Source organism: Camellia sinensis, chromosome 3, assembly GCF_055761805.1.
Source record: "Camellia sinensis isolate YWXY chromosome 3, ASM5576180v1, whole genome shotgun sequence".
Taxonomy (NCBI): Eukaryota; Viridiplantae; Streptophyta; class Magnoliopsida; order Ericales; family Theaceae; genus Camellia; species Camellia sinensis.
Window position 1 is genome coordinate 28,385,030 of NC_138963.1, and position 6,189 is coordinate 28,391,218.

Consider the following 6,189-nt stretch of genomic DNA (forward strand, 5'->3'; position numbering starts at 1 on the left):
GGTGGTTGAGGTGGAGCAATAGTTGTTGTGGTGATGGTAGAAGAGCGTGGTGGTGTAATGATGATGGTGCTGAATATAATAGAGGTAGGGATAGTGGTGGAGATGGAAGATTATAGTACTTGTAATAGTGGTGGTGAAGTGATAGTAGTGGCAGCAATGACCACAATAGTGGTGGTAGTAGTAGTAAAATGATAGTTGATATCTATGGTGATGACGACAATCGAGGCAGTGGCAGTGGCAGTGGCAATGGTAGTGGCAGTCGTGAGAGTTATGGTGATGATGATGGCAACAGTAATAAAGTAATAATAGTGCACGTTAATACTTATACATAAGTAATTATAAATTTAATTGCTTAAATTTTTTTGACTTTTAACTTGTATTTTTAAAGTTACTTAAATTTTTATGTAATATTAAACTATAATTATCAAACAAATTTAATTAATTTTTATTTAATACATTTAATTTTAAATATTAAATTAAATTATCAAACGTCAATTAAAATAGAAAGGGATGATGCTCATATATATATGCTATTGTTTACAAATTGAAACGATAGGAAAGACAAGAAGACAAAGGGACAAAAGAAACATGAAGAAAACAAATAAAAGAGACAAAAAAAAATTAAGTAAAAAATTGCAATTCACTTGAGATTTCACAAAATATTTATAAATTTATGGAAAATTTTATAATTTTAATTATTGAAGTTGAAAAGATTTATCACTAATTTGAATTTTTTTTCTTTTTTCTTTTTTTTTTTTTAAAAATCTATAGTGAATTTGCAATTTTCCCAAAAATTAATGACCATTGCTACAATCAACAATCAACACCAACTAATTTATTACTTGATTCCATGATAAATAAGACAAATATGAACAGGCTAGTGGGTTTTACTATTGTTTTCTTTTTTGTTGTTTTAGGTCATTTTAAGGGTTTTGAAATGTGGACCTACTTGTTCATTTTCTTTCAAAGGGATTACAAATTCAAAATTTAAATTTAAAATTTTATTTAGAAATAACAATTTATGATTCAAATTCATTTTATATATAAATTCCTAATTTGAATTTTTTTTTTCTTTTTTTCTTTTTTTAAAAAATCTATACTGAATTTGCAATTTTCCCAAAAATTAATGACCATTGCTACAATCAACACCAACTAATTTATTACTGGATTCCATGATAAATAAGACAAGTATGAACAGGCTAGTGGGTTTTACTGTTGTTTTCTTTTTTTTGTTTTAGGTCATTTTAAGGGTTTTGAAATGTGGACCTACTTGTTCAATTTTCTTTCAAAGGGATTACAAATTCAAAATTTATATTTAAAATTTTATTTAGAAATAATAATTTATGATTCAAATTCATTTTATATATGGACTTATACTTCACCAATTTAATTTTTACCGCACAAATTAATTCTTGACAAAAATCTGGATTAAAAGTTTTTTTTTTTTTTTTTTGAAGGGCAATTTTGGGTATGCAAATACAGCTTTGGTGCATGCATATTTCAATCAATGGAGGAATTAAAAATTATAATAATATGCAAAGTTGTCCTCCATTTCTTTTTTTATTTTGTTTGTATTAGGTATGTAGAATGTCAGCATGTGACGCAATTAAGTGATATTTCTCAATAAATTCACAGTATAATTCTTTCTAAAATTTTAGAGATACAATTAGGAGTGTAAGTAGTTCAATTCAGTCGAGATTGAGCAAAAATTTAACACTGAAACAAACCGTTTGCTTTTGTTAGTTGAGGAACTAAAACCAACTGTGTATTATGGTTTTGGTTTTGTGAATTTTTTTAATTTAGTATAAATGATGGCTTCAAGAAAGATTTTAAAATTTTTATAAAAATCTATAAAATTCCACGTCCAAAATAAATGAAAAGAGATGGAGAAGAATGCTTTGTAAATATATTTCCTCTGAAGGTAAGCAGATTCCTTTCCTACATCCATATTGTTTTGTAAAGTGTAAATTTTGAAAATACCACTTCAAAAAAAAAAAAAAATACAAAAAATGAAAAATAATCTAAGCTTAAGAAATAAAATTAAAACAACTAGCATCTAAAAAATAAATTGTGTAGTAACTCAGGTTTAATTATAAAAAATTAATTGACCAAATTAGGCTCACCACTTGTCTATTTTAGTTTTTTTTTTTTTCACGTAAATCAATTATAGAATTAAACACAACTTTCTCGCATGAATATAAAACTCATAAAAATATGAGATATATCTCCTATCAAAAGATTGTATTTAATTTTGTGATTAGTTTGTATTTAATTATAGAATTAATTTTGTGATTGTATTTAACTTTTTTTAAAAATATGGATTTGGAAGATTGCAGGGAAGCATGTTGTGGACTGACATTTATGGTCTACAATAATGTTAACTTGTTGCTACAATTTTTAATGGTGACATGGAATCGTCACTCCAATAATTCAGTCCTATTCTATCTAAAAAAACAATAATAATAATTCAGTCCTATTATATTGGATAACTCTTGTCACATGGTCTTTTAACTTTTTTTCTTTCTTTTTTTTTCTTTTTTTCTTTTTTACACCAATTTAATAAGATTTTAAAAAAATGTCAGCTCTATCCATCAGGATAATTAATCGTGAATAACCAAAAGAGCAAACTATTAATAAGTCTTAATAGTTAAACTTAATTTCTATCAATTTTTATTAAAAATAAGTCTTAGTAAAGCCGTCATTAAAAATATTTTTTTGTAACATGTTTTTGCATATGTCGTTAAAATTTGACAATCAATGACTTCTTTTTTCACGTTTTTTATAAATTGTCACTAAAATTTACAATTAGTGATGTTTTTCTATGACGAATTTTTTAAACTGTCGCTGAAAGTTAATTTGTGACAATTTTTTTAAATTGTCACTAAAACTTATCCTAATTAGTGACATTTTGTGACAATTTTTAAATTGTCGTTAAAAATTAACAATTAGTGACTTTTCTAGTAGTATTTGATGAAAAATGTCATTAATTCTCATATGACTTATTAGAGAAAAAAATCGACTTATTAAGACCTACAGGTAAGTCTCTTAACCAAAATTGCCCTTCTAATTGTTGGGTTTTCATTTGTAAGAGTGTATAAAAATGTTTTATTTTAAAGTTGCTTGTTTAACATTTATTTTTACTTGTTAGGCCATCTCCAACGGTTCATTAAACCTTCCATCAGATTTAAAATTTGGTAAAAAAGTCACTTTTGGGAGCTCCAATGATTTCAGCAAATTGGTATCAAAATGAGAATGGAATCAAAGTGAAACAGACTCCAGATTTCACTATTTTACTGTGCTTTACCGTTGGGAGAGACCAACCAGTCAACTAGCTGGATGCCTGGCCGGTTGACCAACCGGTCGACCGGTTCCCTTTCAAATAGGTAGGTTCAAACAAATTAAAAAAAAAATAAAAAAAAAAATTTAGTCTTACCGGTCGTCGACCCACCGGATAACCCTTCCCTCAATTCTGCATATATTTTGTTCGACAAGTTTGATGCTCACCGTTGAAGGAAACTGTATCAAATTGAAAAAACAACCTATTTTTTATTCAAATTTGATAAAAAAAGAAATGAACAATTAGAGATGCTCTTAGTAAGTCGTATTTGTTTGGCGTCACTTCCTAGACCATGGGTCAATTTCATTTTGTTTGGTTGTCCTTTAAGTTGTTTGGCCGACTTCACACATTAAAAGATGAGGTTTGTGACTCAATTCTCATCCTTACAATCAGATAGATATATAAAAACAAGAAACTATAATATCTATCGCATCACCAAGACTAGAGTTTTTTTTTTTTTTTTTTTTATATAAGTTTTTTTAGATTAACTGAATGCGAAAAAGGCACTGAAAGTTTCAATTGGATCAGCAACAACATTTCTTTCCTTTGCCCAACAACTAATACATTGTCTTGTGCGCTTGTTACTAGCCTGACAACAGCGCTTAACAATTCCCTTCCTAAAAATTAAATCAAGGTCTTTACAAGTTCCGAAATTGTTCTATTTTTAATTTTTAATTATTTTCTTAATGATTTTAAAATAAAATAAAATAAAATAAAATAAACCTTTCCCCGTTGTAATTCCAATGCCACCCACCCACCAACTATCTTAATCCCCCGATAGAAAGGCCGCCTGACGCCGCTACAACAAAGCTCAGTCAATGCCTGAGCAGGCTATGGTTCAAAGACGAGCAGTTTCACCCCCCTCAAGTCAATTGATTTCATAGTGTTAGAATTGATGTATTATTGATTGATTTTTTGATATATTACAATGATTCCTATATATAGAAGAGAGGATGTGGGAAGAGAATAGGTGAGTGTGTAGTAGGTATGGAGTAGGTGAGGAGTAGGTGGAGAGTAGGTGAAGTAGGTGAGTGTGTAGTAGGTGGTAGTAGTAGGTGTGTAGTAGGTGAATTTTAACAGCCCCCCGCAAACTCAAGGGGGATAGGAACTAACCAACTTGAGTTTGGAGAGAGTAACAAAACAAGAAAATACATAAAAATAAAAGAGGATAGGAGACACTGTATGGTCGTGTCAGACCATTGGTGAAGACACTGGATGGTGGTGTCATAACGTTGTAGAGGACACTGTATGGTGGTGTCATAACGTTGTAGAGGACACCGGATGGCGGTGTCAGACCGATGTAGAAGACAGTTTATGGGGTCATGTCGGACCGTTGTAGCAGACAATGTTGTGACAGTTGTTGTGACAGTTTACGGAGTCTTGCTGGACCCTTGTAGAAACTAACCGGAATCAATGTCGGGACAGTTTACAGAGTCTTGTCGGACCCCTAAAAAGTCGCACCCTCAAAAAGGTGTGCCCAATCTGTCAAAAAAGGCGTGCCATCAAAAGGCGTGCCCAATCCATAAAAAGGCGTGCCATCAAAAGGCGTGCCATCAAAAGACGGGCCATCAAAAGGCGCGCCCATGTTGTCGGCGAGCGCCGAGAGGCGCATGATGCGCGTGTCTGCCTCGGCTATTTAACCAAGGTTGAGGCGGAGGCTGTACAAACCAGTCTGAAACCGCCGAAAATCCTTTGAAAAAACTCTTCCGTTTCTGAGAAAGAGATTCTGGAACACTCTGTTGCCATTCTGTAACCAACCCTTCTCTGAAACACTCAGCAACCCATAACATGGCCTCGTCTTCCCGTTCAGCTACCCAGAATATGGCCTCTTCGTCCCGTGGTCTGCTCACTCTCTTTCCCGACCTCAACGAGTCAACAAGAGAGATAACTGGTGCGGTGGCCAGTGAACCTCAACCAAGCGCCTCTGGTTTTGCTCCGTTGAACTTTCCGATGCGGTCGGTGGAGCAAAAAATGGCGGTGCAAACTGATATTGAGGCCAATCAGTATACTTTGAAGTCATGTGTGGAAACCATGACGGCGGTCACAAACTTGTCGCACCGGCTGCAGAGTAGGACAAATGAGGTGCAGCAGTTAAACGCCCAACTGGCTCTGCTCCAACGCATGTATAAGGATGCGCGAGCAGAGATAAGTGTGCTAAAGGCGGAAAACAAGGAGCTGAAGCGGAAGGCCACCGTGATGTTTCGATTTGGAGGTCCGCCATACACTGCAGTGGAGGAGTATGGGGGAGTGAACGTGCTCGGTGGAGTGGGAAACACGGAGGCAACACCGTCAAGGGCCGCCCAGGACGGAGGCAAGAAGAAGAGACCGGCGGCAAAGTAGAGAAAAAAATCCCCGCCTGTGAATGTGGTTGTTTTGTGTGTGTTTTTTTTTTTTTTTTTTTTTTTTTTTTTTTTTTTTTTTGGTGTAAAATGCTGATCGGGGTTGATCCCCGGCATGAAGACATGACAAGTTTGTAAAATGTTTTTTTTTTTTTTTTGGGAGTGTTGTGTTGAAAAAATAAAAATAAAATGAAAGAAAACAAGGGAGAAAGAAAATAGATAAAAAAAATATTTATAGATGGATTATATGAAAAATATCAGTGTGATTGTTTCAAAAATAAAGTGGGGGTATTTAAAAAGGAGGAAAAATGATTTGGGAAACAATAAATAAAAAATAAGTGATTTTAAAATCAAATGGAGGAGAGTTTGAGTAATAGAATATAATAAAAAAAGAGATATATATATATATATATATAAAATAAAGAAGGTGGGGAACAACATGATAAGGGTGTATTTTAAAATGATAAATAAAAGAAAGTTGAAGACAACATGATACCGGTGTGTATGGATGTG